The sequence below is a fragment of the Balaenoptera borealis genome (genome assembly GCF_965194805.1).
Source record: "Balaenoptera borealis genome assembly, chromosome: 11".
NCBI lineage: Eukaryota > Metazoa > Chordata > Mammalia > Artiodactyla > Balaenopteridae > Balaenoptera > Balaenoptera borealis.
This window is the reverse complement of record NC_138868.1, coordinates 9958146-9981345: the sequence shown is the minus strand read 5'-3', so window position 1 is coordinate 9981345 and position 23200 is coordinate 9958146. Positions and strand designations below refer to the sequence as shown.

The 23200-nt window shown below is 60.9% G+C and overlaps 1 protein-coding gene across 6 annotated transcripts in view; it reads left to right on the top strand.

The window, feature by feature from the left end:
- DAGLA (diacylglycerol lipase alpha) overlaps positions 1-23200 on the top strand; it is a 62380-nt gene that overhangs the window by 11952 nt on the left and 27228 nt on the right. For 2 of the 6 annotated variants that reach the window (XM_082342933.1, XM_082342930.1), the window contains exon 2: positions 14877-15016. The exons of 2 other annotated variants lie outside the window; for them this stretch is intronic. The gene's annotated coding sequence lies outside the window, so the exon portion shown is untranslated. Of the gene's footprint in view, positions 1-14876; positions 15017-15044; positions 22649-23200 lie in introns of those variants that run through there. 2 more of the 6 variants (XM_082342932.1, XM_082342929.1) reach the window with 1 other exon arrangement.

The window sequence follows — 23200 nt, the reverse complement described above, 5'->3', positions numbered from 1 at the left end:
CCCCCCTCCCCACGTTCTGCACAAGGCTCCGCCTCTGCTGGGGGAGAATGAAACCTAGAGAGAGCCAGGAACCCCGGGCTCCAGCACCACCCCGTGGGGGCCTGGAGCCACTCATCCTGGGGCCCAGCTGTGGGGCTTTTCTCACAGCGAGAAGAGGGAAACAGCCTAAGGGCCACCAGTAGGGAACTGGTTGAATAAACTCACATACCCCATGTGCATGGACTGCTCCACAATAATGAGGGAAGGTAAGGCTGGAAAAATGTTAAATGAGGAGAAATGTTCACCTTCTCTAGCTCAGTGAAAAAAAGCGGTAGGTACGGAATGATCCCATATTTGAACAGGGAAAAAAAAAACTAGACAGATGTTAATAGTTAATAATTTTCCTAGAGGGATCATGGATGATTTCTATTTTCTTTCCCTTTCTCTTTCTCTTTTTTTGGTTTCTGTTTTCTGTGGAGAACATGTACTTTGTGATAAGAAGGAAAAAGTAGGCATAGATAAGTATGTCTGGTCCAGGGTCCTCAGGACACAGGTGCCAGTGGCAGCCCCAGACGCCCAGGACAGTGTTTCTCTTGCTCGACCTACCTGCTGGGGTATCCTTCACCTTGGACCCTCTCCTCCAGGCTGTGCCCAGTGTTCCCCGGTCCTTCCTGCTGTTTCTCCCACTTTCTCACTTCCTCCCTGCCTTGAGTCTTCCCTGGTGATGGCGGGGCACGTCCTCCTGTTTACACAAGAGGAATGAGTGGGGAGGGGAGAGCCGAGGGATGGGAGGCCCCCCCGGCTTGCAAGCCTCTGGGGCAGAGTTCAGTTTTCATCAGGGCATCACCTAGGAGGCTAAGCCCAAGTTCCAGAATCTAGACACATAGCATGTGCTTGAGAAGTAATGGTTGAATGAATGAGGCTTGGAATGCAGCCAACAAGAGGACAAGGACCCATAGCTGTGTGACCTTGGGCACATCAGCGCACCTCTCTGGGCTTAAGAGTCTTCATCGCTAAGAGTCAGGGAGTCTTGAACTCTGATTTCCCCGGGCCCTTCCAGCTCTCATCTCTGGTGAGTCACATACCTTCCCACTCCTGCTCCTTTGCCTGATTTTCTAAGCAATTTGTGTTGTCCAGGAAGACCCCACCTGTCCGTTCCAGCTGCCCCGTGAGAGTGTGTGCAAAAGCAGCTGCTCAGGGCAGGGCCCTCAAGGCAAGGGACAAAGGGAGGAGCAGGAGGAAGGGAGACCCATGGTGCTGAGAAAGCCACCAATAGTAGAGGGCTTGAGGGCATTTGAGCGTTCCTGGATCTGATAGTGGCCTCCCACGAACGAACGCTTTGTTGCCTGTGTGTCATTTTTTACCTTCTCCTGACCAAAGCTGCCTTTATCCCAGTGCCTCTTGCCTGGCTTTGCAGCTGAGACCCAGTTTCCATCAGGCCCCAGCAGCCCCGAGTGTGGCCCTTTGAGCTGCTGTTTTCTAAATGAGTGGCTCAGTGGAGAGAAGGGGTGGGAGAAATCCATTCAAGCCATTTGTTTTAAAGACATTTCAGTAAACTCATGGGATTTGTGGTCACATCTTTTCAGTGTTCTTTCAAAGAAATGGGTGGGTTTCTGGGTCTCTCCAACCACCAACTCCCCTTCCTGGCAGCAGCCTAGAGGCAGGAGTTGGGCGCTAACGGCGGTGCTCAGCACAGGGCAGAGGAGAGGGAGACAGGCTCTGTGCTGGCTGGGGCGCGGCCCCCGGGGGTTCTGGGAGGCTTCTGTGTGCGGGGTGGGGGGCAGGGGCCTGGCTTCCCCCCTCTTTCTGCCTGGTGGCGAGCTCCTGCTCAGCTGTGAGCACCCTCCTGGAAGCCTTCTCTGTCTGCCTTGGGCTAAGCAGCTCACCTTGCTGTGGGGCCCCTGGCATCAGAGCCTTGTACTCCCTGACCTGCGTGTGGATTTCCTCCTCATGCTGCACTGTGAGTGCCTCGAGGTTGGGGCTTGTCATCTTCGCGTTCATAGCCCCCGAGGCTCCTTCTTCTCTTTTTTTTTTTTAATTTATTTATTTTTTAAATTTTATTTTTGGCTGCATTGGGTCTTCGTTGCTGCGCACAGGCTTTCTCTAGTTGCGGTGAGCAGGGGCTACTCTTCGTTGCGGTGCGCGGGCTTCTCATTGCGGTGGCTTCTCTTGTTGTGGAGCGTGGGCTCTAGGTGCGCGGGCTTCAGTAGTTGTAGCACGTGGGCTCAGTAGTTGTGGCTTGCGGGCTCTAGAGCGCAGGCTCAGTAATTGTGGTGCACATGGGCTTAGTTGCTCCGCGGCATGTGGGATCTTCCCGGACCAGGGCTCGAATCCGTGTCCCCTGCATTGGCAGGCGGATTCTTAACCACTGCGCCACCAGGGAAGCCCCCAGTGGCTCCTTCTTAAGATCCCGTTGAGCGCATCTGAAGCCTCGGCTGGGCGGGTCTGCTTCCCCACCTGAGGCAGTGGGTGGGGCGGACTCAGAGCTTCACCCTCCCCTTACCTATGCCCAGAAGGTGGTCCTACCTGGGCAGGTGTCAGGCTGGAAAGGATTGGAGTAATGGAGTAGGTGGCGTTCAGCAGTGAGGCACCGGCCTGGCAGGACCTTGCCCACCAGGCCCCCTGCACACTCAGGCAGCCGGAAGCAGCGAGGTGGCCGCTAACGCCAACCGCCAACCGGTCTGGCGGGTTTTTGGGACCTGGCCGGGTTTCTTGAGGGATGGGATGTCCTGCTGGGAGCAGGCTTTGTGCCTGTCCTTTTTGTCTTTACCCTTTCAGGCTGCTCCTCTCCTGGCCTTGCTCTCCTCTTTGCCCCGCCTCCCTCCTCCTGGGCAGAGCCTTGACCCTGCCCTTCCTGGGGTTCAGGGCAGCCTGTAGTGGAGGTGCCCAGGCAGGAGACTAGCCAGGGCCCCACAGGAACGAGGTGGCCCCGTGAAGGCCTAGAGGCACTGAGACCCTGGGAGGCAGGATGCCCAGTGGCTGGGGGGACAGGCACGGGGCCGGAGCTGGCAGTGGCCTTGGCGACCGAGCTCCCACCCCCTTCCTCACTGCTGCATCAAGCATAAGGGACCAGAGCCCCGAAGAGGCCCCAGGGCAAGGCCCAGGGCCTGAGCCCTCACTTGTAGGGCCCCTCTGAGCCCTGACTCCTCCCTGCCCCGCAGCGAGGCTCCCCTCTCAGGGAGCAGGAAATGGGGGTGTTCTCTCGCCCTCTGCGGGGAGGGGCTGGGCACCCCGCTCCGTAGGTGTCAGCGGAACTGTCACCCAGCGGTGGGTGCGGGTGCCGGGATTTCCCTGGCTGACTCACTCACCCCGGCCTGGCTGTGCCTCAGCCCAGGCGGGAGCTGTTTGTGAAGGTGTCTGGGTAGCGAGAGCGGCTCACACGAAGGGAGTCCCGGGAACCGCGGGAGTGGGGGCCGGGGGGAGGGCGGCAGTTCCCTCCACGGAGCCTCAGGCCTCCCTCCTGCCCCACGGCACGCCCCCCGCCCCTCCCCGCCTAACCCCACACCTCCATCACGCACAGCGACCCCACTTCCCGACACGGGAGGAGCCATGAGGCATCGAGGGTCCTGAGCCCAAAGAGCCGGCCTGGCTGCTCCCTGCCTCCCTGAAAGATTCCCCCGGGGGTGATGAAACGCCCTCCCTCCAAAGGACAGAGGAGCCATTGAGTCCCTTGATCCCCAGGCATTTCACAGACAGGGTGACCAATGGGGGTGCTGAGAGGCAGGAAGTGGGGCCGGCACAGTGACCCAGCCCAGGGGCCAAGGACCCCTGGAGAAGGGGTGAAAATTGTCGGCTCCCCTCCAGAAGAATTCACACAGGCCTGTGCGCAATTTCCGGGCCCACAGATGCCCCGGAGCACAGCTTCGGGCCCTCCGGGCTGCCAATGGCCTGTGCCGCCCTCCGGAGAGCAGGCCGGGGGACGCAGGTGTCGCAGTTACGGTGTGTGGGGGGCTGGGGAGGACCGAGCAGACAGAATGTGGAGCGCACGGCTGGCTGGAGAGCGGGCCTGTGGGGGCGGCAGCAGCAGGGCCGCGTGGGGCGAGCTGGGCTGGGGGTGGGATGGGATGCACAGTTCTGGGTGATTGCCCCAGAGCTCCTGCCTTCCACTTGCCGAAGCGAGGAGGAGTCGCCCCCTGACCTCTCCGGGCTGGAGTGGCAGGGGCCGGCAGTCCCCCCAGCGCCCTGGGGGCCAGGCTGCCAGGGCTGAGGTCCCTGGGCGACATTTAGGACCCTGGCACAGTTCAGTCTAGGTGGGCAGGCTTCTCAGCCCCCTACCCACCCTCCTGGTCTGGTGAGAGATGCAGCGGTTTTTGTTGGCTGGGTGCCGGCGGGGAGCTCCAGTGTCTCTGATGAACGAGCTGCCTAGCCCCCTGGCCAGCATGTGCAGCCTTGTTGGCCACATTAACCCCTCTGTGAGCAGGGTCAGGGCAGGGTGGCCCGCGGAACGAATGGGGTTCGCCGGCCCAGCCTCCAGAGCAGTGGGGCTGCAGGCACAGCCACGAGGGCAGGGCTGTCTCTCCCCGGCTCTCCGCTCGGCCCCCTGCTGCGGTCGGGCACGGAGGCTACCGAGCAGGCAGGACACGAGGGAGGCCTGGCCCGAACTGGGATGGGCCCTCGAGACAGGGCCAGCACACCTCAGCCCTCCAAGGGCAGCTTTCTTTAAAGGCCAGAGGACAGCCCTGCACAGGAGCCTGCAGAGGCCCTGGGAGCTGGGTTGCAGGCCAGCGGTCATGTTCTGCTCCCGACCTGCTGCTGACCTTGGTGCGGCCTGGGGCAGGTCTCTGCATCCTTAGCCCTCACTTTCCTCCCTGAAATGAGCATGTGTGACTCAGTGGCCCAGAAGGTTCCTTCCCACCCAGATGTTCTCCTGTTGTTCACTGAGCCCCCAGCTTAGAGACTGAGGGAGGGCCCGAGGACCTTCTCCTGATGGGCCTAGGTGGCCAGGTGCCCCCGTACCGCGGAGCAGGGCAAAGGTCCTCTCTTGGACTCTCCGTGTCTCCTCCCTCCTCCCTGGGGTGATGGGCTAAAAAGTGAGATAATGGCCACAAGCTCCCAGTACAAGACCTCTGGCAGGTCGCTGGGCTCTCGCTAAATAGTAGTTGGTATTGTCACCCTTATTATCATTATGTTTGAGATGTTATTACTGTGGTGGAGTTGGCTCCGCAGAGCCTGCAGGGGGCTCCCTGGAAGGGGTGGTGTGGCCCATGCCCTGGGCTGGCATCCGGGCCCCCGGTCTGCTTGAGAAGCAGGAGGTCAGACGGGGGCAGCTGGAGGGTCTGGGCAGGCGGGAGGGGGCCTGGCCCCTTTCAGGCTTGGCTGAGCCACCGGCTCCCATCTGCAGAGGGGCGGCCCGCCCTCCGCGAGTTGGCTGGGAGACCTCAGAGCTGAGGAGTGCGTGTTCTCCAAACATCTTGTTCACAGCAGATGGCAGCCACAACTCCCTTTCTCCCTGCAGTTCCGGCTGCACTTCCCTTCCCTGTGCTCGCCCTCCTGTTAACTCTGCTTTCTGCTTTTGGAGGTGGAGAGGCAGCCTGCAGCCCCCGAAGCCGCCTCTGACTGTGGTGAAGCTTGGTGCTCAGAGCGTGGACAGTGTCCAAGGGAGGGGAAACCTCGAGCCCCCATCTGCTCCGTCAGGGAAGCTGTCTTGCCCAGGTTCCCACACTCTGTCTTAGGTCTCTTTGGCCAAACAGGCCAGCAGCGTGATCTCAGAAGAACAAGGGCCTGGGCCTGGTTTGACTTTTCTTGAGCAGCTGCTAGGCACCAGGCACTGCCTGGGTGCCAAGGACACAGGCAGGAGGTGCAGCCCCGCCCTCTAGGAGCTCCCAGCCTGGTGGGGAACCAGGTACCTGGGGCAGGAATGGAGGGGCGCTGATCAGGTCTGCCTCGGGGTTGGCAGGCTTCTGTGGGCTTCACCGAGGAGGTGGTGTTTAGGCTAAGCCCTGGCGGGCTGAGGAGTTCCCAGGAGAACAGGATTAGAAAAGGCATCCTGTGCAGCGAGAACGGCCTGTGCAAAGGCACGGAGGCATGAAGAGCTCAGACCCTGCAGAGCGCTCGACTGTGGCGAGTAGTAGAGCAGATAAAGGCCAAGCTGCTTCATCAGCGTGCCCGTTCAACCCCAGGGTGGGGTCTGCGAGGAGGAGTAGACAGTGCCCCTCTGGCTGCTTGTGGGGCAGGGCCAGCCTGAAGCAGGAGCCCTGCATGGGGACCAGTGGGGCCCTAGGCAGCTGGAGGGAATTCTGGGATATGACTTATGGCTGCCCTGAGTTTGGGGCCAGCAGGAGCATCCCCTGCTGGTGGAGCATCCCCTGCTGGTGGAGCAGCCCCTACTGGTAAAGCAGCCCCTGCTGGTGGAGCATCCCCTGCTGGTGAAGCAGCCCCTGCTGGTTGAGCCATAGGTTAGAAGTCTCCCCCAGGGGCTGAGGCCAGGAGACCATGAATGAGCATGCCCTCGGAGGGTGTGGTGCAGACTTCCACGGTGCCGCCCCTCGTTCTGGGACCTGTCCCAGCTTCACCCCACATCCATGTGGCACTGGACAGAGCCCCCATGAATTGAGACCCTAGTCTATGCCAAACTGCGCTAAGTGCTCCCACGCGGGCCTCCTCTCATTTAACCTTCACGAGAGCGGTGCACGTGGGCATCACCCCAAGGTCCTGAGACTTGTTCAGAGTCACCCAGCCAGGACGTGGCCAAGCTCCAGGCCCAGGTCAGCCTAACCCTCCCCTTGCACGCCTCCTGCAGGGTTTCGTACCCTGTCCCCTAGAGAAGTCTCGATGTGCAGGGTTGGGTGGGGGTGACCCACAGTATTTGCTTTTCCCAGCCCTGCTTTTGCTGCGCCGCCAGCACCTGGCTGACTGTTTGCCCAAGGATTCGTCCTCCAGGAAGATGGGTGGGGCTGGACGGGGCTGGCAGGCAAGTGGTCCGCTGCTTCTGGGCTTCCAGCTTTTCTGCATAACTGAGAAGGGCTGCACTGCCCATAAGCGCCACACCCTGCAGTCCGCGATGCTGCCCCAGCAGTGCCTGGCCTCGCCCACGCAGAGCATGTGACTTTGCAGTGCTGGGCCTGGCATGCCTGGCGTGCCAGGGCAGCAGTGGCAGCGGCAGCTGGACAGTCAGCAAGGAGCAAGAGAGGTCCCCAGAGCCCTTGTGTCAGGGCACCAGTGTGGAGGCGAGGGGTGGCATCAATGGGACTTTTGTGTGGCCAGGGGCAGAGGAGCACATGGCCCAAGCCAGGAGCGTTCCACCAGACCCCTCTGCCCCTTCCTTTCCTGGGGTTGCTGCGCCTGTCCACGGCCCCTGCCCTTCCTCCCATCGAGGAGAGCCTGCCTGGATTCAACCAATCCCTGGCCTGCCCTCACCCCCTTTCAGAAGAATCAGCCCCAGGAACTTCCCTGGCCCTGGGCCCTCCCCTCCGCCTGCCCTCCTGAGACTGGCTTTCACTGACCCCGAATGTGCTGGCGGCTCCCTGAGTCCAGGGGCCTGGTCCTCGGGGCCAAGGGAAACAGATCAGGTAAACAGAGGCTGGGAGGGCCTGGTGTCCCAGGGGAGAGGGAGCCCTTTCTTCCCCGGAGCTGGGACCCCAGGGAGACGCCTGCATTAGCTGGGCAGGGAGCCGGCACCTCCCTCCCCGCAGGCCTGCCTGTGGCTCCGGTCCTGGGAGGATGAGGAATCTCGCCTCACTGCGGGGGGCCCACCTTGCTTTGCACTGTGGCCTTTAGCAAGCCCACTGCTGTGGCCTGTGGTCACTCCACCACTTGGTAGCTGTCAGACAAGCGGTGAGGAATAGCAGGCTGTCACCAGGAGGCTGTACTGCGCCCACCATGGGCAAAGAGCCCCGTACACAGAGGGAGCCAGGAGAGCGTCCTCGCTCAGGCTTGGGGACAGCCTTCGCAGGTGAGCGCAGCTGCAAGAGGTTGTCCAGTCACCCATGCTGGCCCTTGGGGGGCCGGCTGTGTGCTGGGGCTGGGGAGGCAGCCTGGTCCCTCCACCACCACCTCTTATCTGGGGAGCAGGACTGACATGGAAGAGGGGAGTGCCAGTCTCCTTTTAGATCACAGTGGTCGCCAGGCCCTGCTCAGCCCTCTCTCCTGCTGCTGGTCAGGGATGGGTGCCCGCTTGGGGATGGACACAAAGTCTGCAAGCTCAGGCGGCATTGCAAACAGCCCCATCCTCAGGCCTTTCATCCAGAAGGAGGCTCCTTAACGCACCTTGTGCTCAAGCAGCCCCTGCCAAGCACTCGACTGTCACCCCCAGGAACGGGAACGCGAGCGCTGTGAGGCTGGTACCCTCGCAGTCCCCGTTTGCAGGTCGTACTTTAACCACTCAGATCTTATCTCCCACCCCTTTTACAGGAATCGGGGCTCCAAGAGGTTGCAACTTGCCCACAGTTAGTAGCGGCCGAGCCCAGTACCAAGCCTGGATTCTCTGACAGCGAGCCCCATGCGTCTCCCCCTCTGCCCCCGACTGAAACCAAAGTGCTAATAAATGAGCACATTGATACATAATTCATCCCACCTTGGATCCCTATGGCCTTTTTTCTCTGAGGAACTCTGAGCCCTTCCCAGACGTGATCTCATGTGTCCTCCCAAGGCCCAGAAGAGTTGAGAGGAAGCCAGGCGCTGAGGGTGGTGGAAGGGCCGCAGAGAGCGGGCCACGGGGCCTAGAAGCCAGCCTGCCCGCCATCCAGGCCCCCTTTAGCCCTCTGCCTCTGGTAGGGGAGATGCTGGGGCGGGGACGTGTCTCCCGGTGGGCCTGCGCTCTGCCTGTGGGCCTGCGCTCTGCCTCTGGTCTCCCGATTGTGCAGGTGTGAGCCAGGAAGAGGAGGGACGCTGGGACGGCGGGGGTGGGGGAGGGTGGTGGTGGAGGGGGGATGTCGAAGCCCAGGGCTCTGTCTTAAAGGGAAGTAATCACATTGTGAGGCTTTTTATAGTGCTTTCCTTCTAAGAAGCCTCCGCTCTGTCTTGTTTGTTCTCCTCACATTCCTAGGAAGTTGGCAGAGAGCAGATGAGGGTCACGGGGAGGAGGCAGAATGAGAATCTGCAGGGCAGGCCCTTCACCAAGTCGTCTGCCGTCCCCCAGCAGCCCAGGAGGCAGCCACTGTTCCCGTCTCCGTTGTCTGGAGAGGAACGAGGCTTAGAGGCTCCAGGGTCACAGGCAAGTCACTGACGGCCTAGGTTTTGGCCTTGGTTCTGATTGATTTAAAACACTGTGCCTAGAGTGGTCCTTCCTGGCCCATCTCCCTCCCAGGGCAGCCGTTCAGTGGCATCCGTATTTCAGCATCTTCCCTGGCATTGTGTCCCCCAGGCAGAGGCCGAAGGCCCTTGGCAGTTGAGCGTTCAGGGGAATCAAAAAGCGAGTCCTGGGGAAACGGGAGATCGCTGAGGCTCTAAGAGGGGAGTCATTCCCCAGGTGCTCCCTTTCCTCCTTGCTGACAGCGGGCCCCAGGATCCTGGGGAGCCCCCCTGGCCACCCGGGCTGCAGGCACATGGGTCCCTCAGGGACCCTGTGGCTGGGAGGGCACTCGAGTGCCCGCTGCGTCCCGAGAGCACGGCCTGCGGTGCCCTCCCCGCTGATGTGCGCCCGCCCCCCAGCGGCAGGTGGGCCCTACAAGCCGCCCTCCCGCGGACAAGAGGCCGGGGCGCCCGCTGGGAGGCGCAGGGGAGCCAGCTTCTCAGGGCGGTGGAGCCCCTCAGCGGGGCGGGGCTGGGGTGGGTGGTTGGCCAGCAGACAGAGACACCCTCTCTCCGAGCCTGTTTCCCCTCCTGTAGGGGGTTCGCATCAACTCTGAGGTCTCCTCTGCCTGAGTTAAGGCCCCCTCCGCATGGCCATATCCGTGGTCAGAGACAGTGGCCGGAAGAGTAAGGAGTTGAACATTGAAGGAGAAATGCCTCCAACCTCTAGCTCATTGTGGGGAGCCCGCAGTTGTGGGAGCAGAGCCCAGGGACCACCCCTGAATGGGTGCCTGCTGGACCGACACCCCGGCCTGTGGCACACCCGAGGGCAGGACTGGGCCGAGCTGAAACTCTGGGGAGTGCGTTCCTCCAGGATCGGGGGAAGCAGGGCGTGGTCCATCCTCCCCTGACGGCAGGAAGTGCTCCAGAGCGGGCCGGCCCGGTGTCTCAGGGATCCCAGGGCCGGTACAGTGCCGGCCCCTCCGCCTGTCCGGTTGCACGGCAGGCAGCCTGGGGCATCCTCGGCAGCGCCCAGCCCGTCTGTCACCACCGCCTGCTGAATCTCAGTCTGAGCCCTGCTCCTCTCCCCACCCCCGTCGTGCCCGCCTTGGCCCGGAGTTTCCCACTGCCCCCAGGATGAAGCCTGGCTCACAAGACCCCAGGAGCGTCTCCAGCTTGGCCCTCCCCTCTGCTCCCCCGTCTGGCCGGTCTGGTCTTTAATCCATCCTCCGGGCTCTGCACACGGGCCTCTTCCATGTGGTCCTCCGCTACCCTCTCTTTGTGGCTGCCTTACTCCGTCTTATCCTTCAGATCTCAGCTCCGGCTCCCAGTTCTTAAGACAGCTGCCCCTCACCTCCCTGCTCAGGCTCTGACACGACCCCTCTTCTGAGCACAGGTCGTAGAATTTTTCACCGTTGTGTGTGAAGATTAGCTTGAAACCTCTTTCCTTCTAGCCTGTCAGCTCCGGGAGGGCTGGCCCCACCTGGGCCTTTCGTTACTGCCGTGGCCCCTGGCATGTAGCGGGCACTCCGTGTGGCGGAGGGTGGAGGGTGGCTGCGTGCGTGAACTTAACTTTTACTAGGGCTTCACCTGTGTTCACACCCCCAGGCCCCACCTGGGGAGCTGTTCCCAGCCTCTGCTCGCCTCACGTCCCGGCGCCGCACTAAGCCGGGGAGTCTGAAACCAAACTCTGGCCACATGTGAGGGCTGGGGTCCTCACCGCTGCCAGGCCCGGGGCCGCCTCGTGTCCTGTGCTCCTGGGTCAGCCCAGGCTGGGGTTTGGGGCCCGGGTCCGCCTGGGGTCTCTTGAGGAGGGAAGGGCTCACTCAGACGCCTGCCACCGATTAGAAGAAGGACAGTCACAGTCGAGTGCATCCAGGGAGGCTTCTGGGGAGATGGCAAGTTTGGAAGCCAGGTGGGGTTGCCGAGGAACCGTGGACTGAGGAGGGGGCGGGGGGCCCGGGGTCAAGGGGCCTTGGAGCCTTCGGGCTTGAGGATGGAGGCTGCGGTGGGTGGTTACGGGCCTCACCTCCTGTCTCCTCTGTGGGTCGGCCAGGCCTTCGCTCTCTGGGGACCCAGTGTCCCTGGGACTTGCCACCAAGGTGGTAGAAAGGACGGTTGTGGGAGACTCGGGGTCGGGAAGCCGCAGCCGTCCCCTCAGTGTCAGGGTCTTCCCAGCCCTGGCGGGGGCCCCGCTCGAGGTGGGGGTGGGCTGTCGGGCAGCAGGGACGTTCTGGTCGGGCAGCTCCATCTGACGCTGGCAGGGAGGGGCACCCAGGAGGCCCCAGAGCCCACGATTCTAGGTCACCTCCTGCACCATCCAGAGGCAGGAGTGGTATTTATAGCAGCCAGCAGCCGCCGAGGGTGGGGCAGTCAGCAGGAGCCGTGACGCAGGCCGCCCCCCTCTGGTCCCCTAGCTCTCACCGACTCCCTCACCCCCCCCCTCCGCCCCACTCCAGAGCCTTCCTGGGCAAGCGGCGAAGGGCTGGGCCTGCCGAGGGAACAGGAATTGTCGCACTCCCCCCCGAGCCCCAGAGGAGACAAGGTGCCACTTTCTGCCTGGCAGGAGCCTCGGCCTCAGCTGGTCTGGCCAGGACCCTGTCTGTCTCCTGAACCCCAGGTGGGCATCCCTTTAGCACTCAGTGCCCGGCCCTGCTGGTCTCTCTCGATGGCGCCGTCGGCTCTTGTTGAAAGGTTCATCCCCTGGAGTCACCAGCAGCTTTGCCGACCTCCCCAGGGCCGGCAGGTGCAGTGAAAGGCCTGTCTCATCCCTACTGGTAGTGGGCAGTTAATGGGGCCACAGGCACCTGCCCCAGGTTGACTGGGAGAGGCCCCGCGAAATGCCCATTAGCTCCGTGCCGTGACCTTGTTAAGTGGTTGTGGAGTGCCACTCAGGGCTGGAAGGACGGGCGGCTGTCCAGCCCTCGGTCACCAGGGCTGTGCCGGGCAAGCGGCCCCGGCTCCACCGCCTGCCACACCCAGGGAGGAGGCCGGGAAGCAGAGGCCACAGAAGTGACAGTGTGACGAGGCTGGGGCCCCAGGCCCTGAGGGTGAGTCCCCTGGGAAGGAAAGTGACACCCCGCTCCGGAGCCCGAGGTCGGGCGCTGCTCTCTCCGAGCCTTCACCTGCCCAGATACGGGGCAGGACCGAAGGGCGTGAGGAGGCAGAAGGCTGACCTTTATCAGGTGCCTGATGGGGTAGCCCCCACTGTGGAGGCCAGTGCTCCCCCCATTTCCAGTCTATGTGGCCCCGAGCCTCTGGGCCCATCCCCCAGGCCAGGAGAGAAGCAGGGGGAGGCCAGGGTTTCCTCCTTGGGCGCCTCCAGCGTAGCAGAGAAGGTGAGGCAGCAGCGCCCGGAGCCTGCAGGAAGGTGGGCTGCCACTTCACTGGTTAGCCACAGGCTGACCAGCCAGGGCTGGGGCTTAAGGCCAACTGGACAGGCCCTGAGCTTCGCCGGGGAGGAACCCCTGAAGTGAGCAGGCGTCTGGAGAGCAGGAAGCACCGGGCAGGGCCCACTCCACTGATGAGCAGGAGATGGACATGGGAGCAGGAAACGGGCTTGCCCAGCGGCAGGGCCGGGGTGGGGGGCTGTTGGTGGAGAGCTTTATAGCTAATGGTTGGGAGCTTTAATCTTATTTAAAGGGCAGCTAGGAGCCCTAATGCACTTTTGAGGAGGGGGTTGATTTAACTAAAACTGTAAACGTGTGTGCGTGTAGCTAATGCTACCAAACAGCCCCCCCTGGGCCGGACCCAGCTCTCAGCACTTCACAGCTTTGAACTCACTTTGCCCTCTTCCACGAGGGAGGCGCCGTCATCACCATCCCGTTTTACCGAGGAGGAGGAAGCAGTGGTTGATTCGTCTTGGGAAGTGACTCCATGCTGTACTGTACTTGGAAGGTCGTGGCTCAGTGCACGTCTGAGAGGACAGAAGCACTAGGACAAAAGCCAGGTCCAACCCTGTCCTCCATCCAGTGGCCTTCGGAGCCCGCACCGCTTCCTGGAGGCCTGTGGTCACGTGCTTGGGTCTGGCTCTGTCATGCCTGGGGAGGTGCGAGGGGATGAGGGGCCTGTAGGAGTCTCTGAGCACCTGGCTCAGTGTTTCCTTTGGTCCCTTGTGGCTCAGGCCAGGCAGACACGTGTGACGGTCGAATTAGCTTGGGCTCCTGGGTGGAGCCGTCCTGCACCAAAATAGCAAGTAGAACTCTAGAAGTCAAGGCCAGAGTGGACCTGACAGGTCATCCTGTCCAGGGCCTCTCAAACGTTTTTCAGCACTGAGACTGTTTAGCTCAGACACAGTGTTACGAGGAGCCCCAATATGTAAAAGAGGTAAAAGCTGCTCTGACCATCATAGCCTGCAAACCCTAGCCTGCTGTGACCGTCTCCCCTCATCTGGGGGTGCCTCAGGGTTTCCAGAAACCCACTTGGGAGAGCACTGCCATCCGCTCACTGGGCACAGGAGAGGAGGGCCACAGAGGGGCAGGGCCCGGGCCGAGGCCTGAGGGCCGTTGGAAGCAGCACCTTCCGCCTCCAGCGATGCTCTGTGGGGGACAGGGGACGCTGGCCCTCCGGTCGCACACGGGAACTCTGCAGACCTCCTCCCCCCGGGAAAGAGCTTGTGTTACGCAGTCACTCGATCCCTGCGTGCTTCTGCGATGCCCAGGGAATGGTTGAAGTGAAACTCAATAGCCTGAGTGCGGGCCTGTGCCCTAGAAGGCCGTGCTGCCCGGGCTGGTGGCCCCTCCGCGGATCCTCCGTGGCCCACGCAGCCTCCCGGAGTCTGGAGAGCGTTTCCCCCAGTGCAGGCAGAGGAGGCAGGCGCAATAGGACCGTGGTGGCACAGGGTATGCTGGGCGTGGGGGTGGGTTCCCAGAGGGGAGGTGTCAGGCTAGGTGTGCCCACTTAGCACCCTCATTAGCAGCCTCGCTAGGGGGCCCCTCATGAAGTGGAGGGTGCTAATTCCTCTCAGAGGTGTTGCCAGCACCTGGAACAGGGAGTCTCTTCTCGGAAGCTCTTGGGAAGCCGGCCAGAGCATTGCAGATGAACTGCCTTCTAGGGGCCCCCAGGCACTGGCTTGCAGGAGAGCAGAGGCCCTGGGGGAGGCGAGGGGTGAGAGGGCCTGGCGGGGACTGCCAGTAGGATGCAGAACTGGGCAGATGGGCATGAGCAGTGGGCTGCTGCCCCTCAGGGCATCCAGAGTCTGAGCTGGGAAGGGGCCTACAGTGGGGCACTGGGAAACTCAGAGACACAGACAGACAGGGGCATTCCGCAGGAGCACAGGTGTGGCCTTGGGCCGGAGCTCCCTAGTCCCAGCTGAGCCGTGGGATGGTGATTCCCATCTCAGTGGCTCTTCGTGGATTAAGGAGGCAGGGCCAGTGAAGCCTCAGCCTGGCAGGTGGGGCTCCTAGGAGAAGCTGCCATCCCTGCCTGAGAAGGTAGGTCAGGGCATTATCTAGGCTGGCACGGGTGAGGGCAGGCATGGGTCAGCCTGGTGCCAGGGGTCGGGCGCAGGGCCTTTCCGTGTGGGAGGCTTGACTTCCCTCACGGAGATCAGCAGCCCTGCCACAACTCGGGCAGTGAGGACGAGGTCTACGCACTCTCAGGAGAGATGATGGATAAATAATAATGATATCAACTAATACTTCCCAAGAGCTGAGTGCTTTATATGCATTATTTCACTTACTCCTTATGAATCCCTGTGAAGCGGGTACCTCCATTGTCCTCTTTTGCAGATGAGGAAACTGAGGCTCCAAGAAATGAAGGTCACAGGCAACTAGAAGTGACAGAACCAAGATTCAAACTCGGGGCAGTCCCACTCCAGGGCAGGAGGGAAGGCAGCGGCAGGCTCCTTCGATGAACCATCACCCTCCAGGTGCACGCATTTGAGAGGGTGGGTTCCAGGGGAGGCGGGGTAAAGACGTCTTAGCGCGTGAGGGAACGTGAGAAGACCACAGGGGCAGCACAGAAAGGACTCCGCCTGGATAGAAACAAACCTGGGATGGGTGCCTGCGTCCATCCACAGACAGACGGGAGGAACTGGCCAGGGACTGGGAAACCCAGGTGCCGCGAGTGCCCATCAGGAGGCCAGCAGAGCCCGCCTCTCTGGGCCGCTCCAGGACACCTCTTCCCCGGGCACCAGAATGAGTGTGGGACAAAGGCCATTCCTAGTTTCAGGAAAATCAACAGTCTCCAAGGAAGAATTCAGAAATAAAACCTGGCCTGGCCAGAGGGGAACCTCTTCCACTATGGGAAACAGGTCCATTCTGGCCCAGGACTAAGTAAGCCCTGGTGTAACCGCACCCCCCCCACCCCCCAGGAGAGGACAGGGAGGGCTGCCGAGTAGCCACGGGAGGGTCCTGCTGCCTCCCGGGCCCTCCCTCCTCGTCCCTCCGCAGCCAGCCACTCTCCCAGAACAGCTAGTTGATTCCAGGGGAGCTGGCTGGTGTCAGTGACAGGGCCCGTGGCAGATGGCAAATTCTGCTTGTTGTAGATGAGTGGAAAATAATTAGCGTGAGAACGAGAAGCTGGAGCCTCTGGGATAAAGGGAGCCCTGATGAGGGCCCGGGAGGGGCTGAGAGCACAGCCTGGAGCCTCGCGGCCTGGCCCTCACCAGCTGAGTGACCTTGGGCAAGTTCCTTAACTTCTCTGGGCCTGTTTCCTCATCTGTAAAGTGGGTTAACAATAGCACTTACCTCATAGGGTTGCTCAAAGGATGAAATTAAAGTAGGTAATATCTGTGAGCTGCTTGCTACTGTACCTGGCATGTAGTAGATGCCACATAAGAATTTTTTTAAAATAACTGGTGATAGAATAATTGTTGGAGCTATTTCCAGGTCCAGCCCAGCATGACCATAGCCGTGGCCCCCAGTAGTTGGGGCTGCTCCTTTTCATCCTCTTCCCTGAACTCTGTGCCCAGCTCCCAGATTGCTCTTTCATGGGGAGGGGCTCTGGCCAGCAAACACGTGGATGTGGAGAGAACGCAGCAGAGAGACCTGGCTTCGAAGCCTGACTTGGCCTCCCACTCCCTGGGTTATTTAACCTTGGAGCCTCGGTTTCCCCATCTGTGACATGAGAACAGCCATACCCACCCATGGGCTCGTGGTGGGGAGGGCCGGGAAGGGGCTTGCGAGTCTGAGACTCTGCGGGGGGAGGGAAGCAGAGGCAGCAGAATCCCCCTCCTGCCCCCACCGGTTTCAGGCCCACCGTTTCAGTCCCAGGGCCTGGGCGTGTGAGGACCCATCTCTTGCCGAAATCCGGCCTCAGCCCTGGGCTGGCTCGGCTCTGCCTTCTGCTTCGGCACAGCTGACGTGTGAAAAGCAACAGCTTTCCGGCCCCTAACTTGGGTTGCACGCACCCAGGCCCAGGCTGGCTGTGCACGTGGCCCCCGGCCCACGCGCGCTCCTTCTCTGTCGCCTCCCTCGCTGCCCTCCCCCTCCCCATGCCTCCCAGAGCCCAGCTTCCGTGTGGGACCCCACACCTGGGAGGGAGAGGGACTTGAAAGGCCGAAGGAACATGTGGGAATAAGGAATCGCACTGACGGGCAGAGGGTTTTCCTTTTAAGTAACTCAAGGAGGCTACTTTGAAATCCCAGCCCTGCCTCGTCTTTGTCATGGGATCTTCGGGCAAGCCATTGCCCCTCTGTGACCTCGGTTTCTGCATCTGTAAAGCTGGGGTGGTACCCCTACTGTCTGATGAGGCTGGAATAAGAGGACACATAAAGTTTCTAGCTCTGGGCCCACCACCCACGCACCTCCAGGCAGCCCTCGGTTTTCCTTATCTGTAGAGTGGGGCCAATGCCCACAGTCTCCCCGTGGTGGTGTGACCAGGAGTCTGGAGCCACAGGAAGACCCAGAGAGCTCTTTGTGGTCCCTGAGGCCCTGGCCCCTCACTCCATGGGGGACACGGGACGCCCGCTCCTGGGTTCAGAAACAGGTCTTTAGCTGAATCCTGCTCCTCAGAAGCAGCAGTTAAGACACGGGCTCTGGAACTAGGCTGTGTGACCTGGAGCAAGTCACTTCATCTCATCTGTCAAACGTGGTAATAGCAGTGCCTACCTCACAGAGTTACTCTGAGGATTAAGTGAGTTATGTTTGCAAAGGGCTTAGACAAGGCCCGAGACATGGTAGGCAACTGACAAATGCTGGAGGGAGCAGAACAACTGGGTCCCCAACTTCAGGTGGGCTGAGCTCTCCTCCATCACCCTGGAACCGCCCTGCAGCCTCGTGAAATGATTCTAGTTAATACGTGCGGATCCCCTCTCTCTGCAGGTGCTCCCTCATTTAAGCCTCACAAGCCAGCGGAGAGATTAACTAGGTCTCTTAACTAGCCACACAGCTGAGAAGTGGAGGTGCTGGGATTTGACCATCCCTGGAGCCCGTGCTCTGGATACGGCTAAAGAGGGCGGGAGCCGTCTGCCAGCCCACGTAGGCCAGAGGGCGGCCCCTGGTGAGCCCGCCCCAGCTGGGACAGAACCTCTGGGGGCCGCCACCCGCCCTGCAGGCTGCCCGGGGTCCAGTCTCCCTGCAGTCAGTCCCCCAAGTCAGATGCACCCCTCAAGACTAGTCAAGCTCCAGCGCCCAACACAGACAGACCCAGAGGGTCTAGCAGGCAGCAGGTACCTGTCCCTTTCACTGTTTTTGGAGCATCTTCTCATTTCAAAGCCCTGTCACATGGGGCATCCCATTCATTACGGGAATGGGAGTCCTGGGCCCTCCCCTCAGGGCCCCAAGGATTGCAACACCTTACAGAGCCAAAAGAGTCCTTACCCAATTTCCCTTTTAACTTTGGCCACCAGGAAGCATGGAGTCTAATGATAGTTTTACATGTAGCTCCTGTGAGGGCCTTTACGTCTTAACACATGTACAACAATTTCCCCAACCTTCTATTTTAATCTACTTACTTTTTGTTCTGAAGTTTGTTTCTACATTTATATTCCACCTTTTCATTGTTTGTGGTTCCTGTACAGGCACATGCAGCCTTAGCTGGGGATGCAAATAAATACTAACAAATACAAAAATACAAGCCTCCCCTTAGTCCAGGCTCCTCATTCTTCAGAAGAGGTAACTGAGGTCTGGAATGGTGGTGACTTTCTGGCCTGGGGATGCTGCCCTTGGTCTGAGACTGGCAGCTCTGGCCCAGTCACCAGGCCTCAGCAGGTAGGGCTAAACGGGGTCTAGGGAAGGTGGGCTTGAGGCTGAGGTGTCCTCTTCTTCACCAGCTGAGCTGCAGAGTGATGGAGACCCCACCCGCGGAGAGGTGGAGAGCTAGCCACTGATGACTCTGCATGAAACCGTACAAATGATTGATGCCTTCTTTCGGGTTGATCTCCAGCGAGGGAGCTCGTGTGGATTTTGCCGGCTTCCAAGAGAGTTATGTATCAAGAGTGCAAAAGAGAGGATCTCAGCCCAGGCTCCCTGGGGTGACACTCTGCTAATGGGAGTGCCTCTCGGGGAGTTCGAGAAGGGCGTGCTGTGAGGAAGGGAAAGGGATGGGCCAGCTTGGTGACTCTGACTGTGTATTCAGCACCAGGTGGGGTGGAGGTAATGGGAAAGCTGGGAGCCTCTGGGGCCTTTCTGAGCCTTGGTTTACTTACCCATAAAAGGGGGCCCCAGGACTGTTTCCAAGGCCCCTTCTAGCCCTGACGTTCCTGCAGTAGGTGTGGGCTTTGGATGGCAGAAGGAAGGACCTGTGTCTCTTGCCTGCTCAGCCTCCTGCTCCTCTGAAGGTGGGGGGCAGAGTCTCTGAGCCTCAGCCTCCTCGTTCTTCAATAGAAATATTTAGCGGAAGAGCCAGATTCACTGAGCACCTAGTCTGTGACAGGTGCTGGCTTAAGTGTATGACTCATTTAACCCTTGTGACAATTCTGAGGTAGCTACTGTTCTTAGCCCCACTTTAGACATAAGGAACCATGGCACAGAGAGGTTAAGTAACTTGTCCAAGCTCACACAGCCAGTAAGTGCAGAGCCAGGACTCAGCCACAGTCTGTTTTTAGAGCATGTGGAGTGAGAGCGAGGCTGTCACCCTGCGTCACTGCTGTGAGGATAGCAGGTGATTAGTCCAGGACACGGGAGGTGCTCAGTTGATGTCAGATGTATCCTGGTGGCCTGGACCTGGCTGTCATCCCTTCCTTCAGGCTCAACTTCTAGCCCATTTTTGGCCCAGATGCCTGAAGCCGCCTCTACCAGGTGGGAAATCTCATGGGCTGACGTAGAGGCTGCTGGTGACACTGGACGGGCCTCCTACAGCATATCATCCTGTCCTCTGTGGTTCACACTGACCCTGGTGTCCTGGCCCCGCTGCAGGCAAGCGAGATGACCTCCCATGTCCCACCAGCCCCAAGCTGGAACTCTCTGTCCCGGAGGCAGCCCGTGCCCTCCTCCCTTCCCTGGGAGCTCTCAGCACCCCACCAGCTGGAACCCACTGCCAAGGGGCACTTCTCCCTGAAACCTGCTCCCTGGACCAAGCCCAAGGGGACCTTAGGATCAGGGGATGAGCGCCCAGCCCAGGGCGCTTTAAATAGCAGCCCCCCTGCTCAAGGCCCGTGGCGGGAGCAGGTTACCCTGTCAGGGCTCATATGTGCTCAGTCCGGCCCTTACTGATCAGCTGGAGCCAACCATGGGCATCAGCAGCACCTGCCCAAACCCTGGCACCTGTCGCAGATCACCCTGCCACGAAGTCCCCAGAAGCCCCTCAGGAGCCCTGTTGATATGATGCCCCCCACCCACCCACCGTGAATGGAGCCCTGGGCTCCGCCAGGACCTATGCAGACCTCCGTGACCTCGTCCCAGCCAGCTCTCGCTGCAGCCTTCCGTGGGGGTGATGTTGTCCCCGTTTTTCAGCTGAAGAAACCAAAGCCCTAGCACAGTTAAGACAGCCAGAGGAGAGGATGGTCAGGGAGAGCACTGGGGAGGGACATTTCCCCAAAACTGAAGGATTTGAGCGAAGACGGGAAGGAGCCATGCCTCCAGCGCTTATGGCAGCTGCTTCAGGGGGATGGAGCAGTGGTTTGGAGGGGCCAGGGCTGCCCAGGGGGAGAGGGGGTGTGAAGGAGAGCAATGCTGCAAGGCCCCCGCCCTCCGGGACTCTCGGTTGAGCTGGGACAGGGATGGGCAGCAAGGAATCAGCAAGTTTAAGACAGTGCCCAGGGCTCCATTGGGATGTCTATGCCTGGGATCCTTAGGGCTTGGGGAGTATCTTCCTGCTCCAGGACTCAGAGAGGGCAAGGCACCTGCCCAAGGTTGCACAGCCTGCCTGCCAGTTACTGAGGCCCTTAGCTGCTGCCTGAGAGGCTTGAACTTTATCCTGCAGACCACTGGAGCCGTGGAAGGTTTTTAAAGTAGGGGTCAGCATGTGCATTTTAGAAAACAGTTTTGCATTTTTAGAGAGAGGAACTCCGAGAATGGTTAATACTTAACTCGGGGGCCTGAATCTCCATCAAGGAAATTGGGCTTTGTGGGTGGAGGAAGGGGGCCTCGGAGTGCCACTCAAGTCATTCCATCCACGTGTGGGGGGTGTCCTGGTGCCCCCCCTCACACCTGCCTCTGTTGGGGGTGGTGCCCAGCCAGGGGCATGGGAGGCGCCCAGCAGTGCCCCTGTTCTCCCCCGCCCGCCGGAGGGGGCGCCACACCTCCCCTGGAAGTGCCCCTGGTCTGGGTAAGGAAGGAGGCTGTGCGCTGCCCCCACTGAGGTTACTGAAGGGCACGGACCCTGTGCCCTAGGGGAGGAGAGCCAGAGGTAGTGCTTTGTGGCAGCCCCAGACCAGGAAGTAGCCTCTGCCCTCCCCCATCCTGAGACATTTCCTCCGGATGAAATCACATCCCCAGCAGGGGAACAGGCCCCCATTGTGAAGGGCTGGGGTCTCGAGAGAAAGAGCGTCTTTCAGGCCCTTAAAAATAGCAGCCCTGAGATGTATGAATCTGCATGGAGTAGAGTGGCCCACCCTCCCCCCAGCAGCAGCACAGGCCCTGTCGCCCCCCAGCCCACACCATGACCTGCTGGTGACCAGCTGGAGAATCCACTAGCCCAGGCCGGGGAGGGGCGGCTGGTCCACCGGGTTCACACACTCTCCCTCTGCTTCGCCCGCCTGAGCTAAGACCGTCGCTGGCTTTGTCCAGCACTGCTGGGCCCTCTCATATGGTCCGCACTAGACCCTTAGCAGGTGGGGATAATCGACACTTTACAGATGAGGAAACTGAGACACAACTAGTAAGTCATACCTTTCGTGGGTGATGGAGCCCGGGTTGGAAGCCAGGCAGCGCTGGGCCTAGGATTCTGCAGTGGTGGGCTGGGCCCGGGTGCAGGCTGGACGGCGCGGGGTGTGGTCCCCAGGCCTGTAATGGGGCACCCGATGGGGTCAGCCCGCAGCAGCCCTGCCACGTGACCTTGGTGGGACTGGCACTGACCACAGCTGTCGGCTGGGCACTCCCTGAGCTGGGGGACAGAGGCTGCCACTGGCCGTATCACTCCAGGGTCTTGACAGATCTTCGGCCACTTCTGCAGGGGTGCCAGGCTCGCCCCACCTCTCCTGTGAGAGCAGGGAGGGCAGGGCCGCGTGCACGCGAGGTTGTTAAGTGAATGATACGTGTGAGTTGAGGGAGTTTTAGCCATTCTAGACTCCAAGAGGTGAAGGGCGGGGGTGAGAGCAGGCGATTGGGAAGGGTTCACCCTTGCATCCCTGAGAACGAGATGTTCTAGGCTCCTGGCAGGGCAGCCCTCACCCGCCAGCCCCTCTGGGACAGCCCTCCCCTTCCTCTGCCGGGGTCTGGCCTGATTAGAGCGGTGCTGCAGCACCTGCTGGGACCTCTCAGTCATTTCATTTGTGTGAGGGGCCCCTGAGCCCAACCCCACGCTCCAGCTCACCCTCCGTGGGCCACCTGGAATCAGGGAAGGGCTGTAGAGAGCTGGCGGCTGAAATACCAGCTGTTGGCAGCTCTGTCCTTCCCAGCCCTGCTGCCACCCATGGAGTCCCAGCCCCTCCCATCCCGTCCGTCCTTTCAAACCGGAGCCGGTGCGGTCAGCCACTTGTCACAGACACAGGACTGGAGCCCCGGCTTCCTGCAGTCCCAGACCCCCACCCCCGGACACCCCGCCACGCAGCTCCGCGCTCTCCATCCTTCTCCCGCTTCCCAGAATCCGTGCTCCGACTCCTCCTAGGAGAGAGTGGGATGATGTCACTTCCTGAGGGTGGGGGGAGGAGTAGGCACGACCCCAGCAGGCTAGCCCGCCAGCCTGCCCGCCAGGCCGCCACCTCTCTGGGAGCAGCCTGGCAGCGGCTGGATGAAGTGGCTGCGCCAGGGAGAGGGCGACCGAGACGGGCTGGGCTGGACGTGCTGGCCGGCCACCTGGCTCCACACCCCGTCGCCCACCCTGAGGGCCGCGCCCACCGGCCGGGGAGACTTGGCCACTTCCCGAGTGATGCCGGTCTCCGCAGACACTCTTTTTCCCTGGAGCCGTCACCGGGGAGAGGAGAGGAGGACTTGCCGCCCACCTCTGGACCAGGTGCCATGTAAGCCTCTGCCAGCCTGGGGGCAGCTGCCCACCAGCACCCAGCCTCCCGCAGCAGGGGTTCCTCCGCACAGTTGAGCGCAGGGCTGCCACGGAGCCCCTCACCCGTGTCTCCCGGGCCCCCCCTGTGGGGAACCAACCAGCCGGCGCCCCCTGCCCTGGTTCCTGGGGCTCTAGGGAGGGGGGGCCCGGATTCCTGGGCCCTCCTCCCTGAGCTTGCCTGTGGCTAACTTGAATTCAGCTACTTCAGAGAGTTGGGATCTGGGCGATAAAGGCTGCATGGCCCAGGGTGGGTGTGGGAGCAGTGGTCGCCAGGAGGATGGGATACCAGCTGGGCTTGCCCACTGCCCTTCTGGCAGAGAGGCTGGGCACCCCAGCTACGCTCCTGACCCCCCATCTCAACCACGTCCTTCCCTGCCAAGAGGCATAGCTGTGGTTGGGAATTCTTTCTGACGGGTGCAAAATCAAGTCATGGAGCGTGCTCCCAGCATTCCAGCAAAGCACAAAACGGAAGACATCATTCAACAAATATTTACTGAGCACCTACTATGTG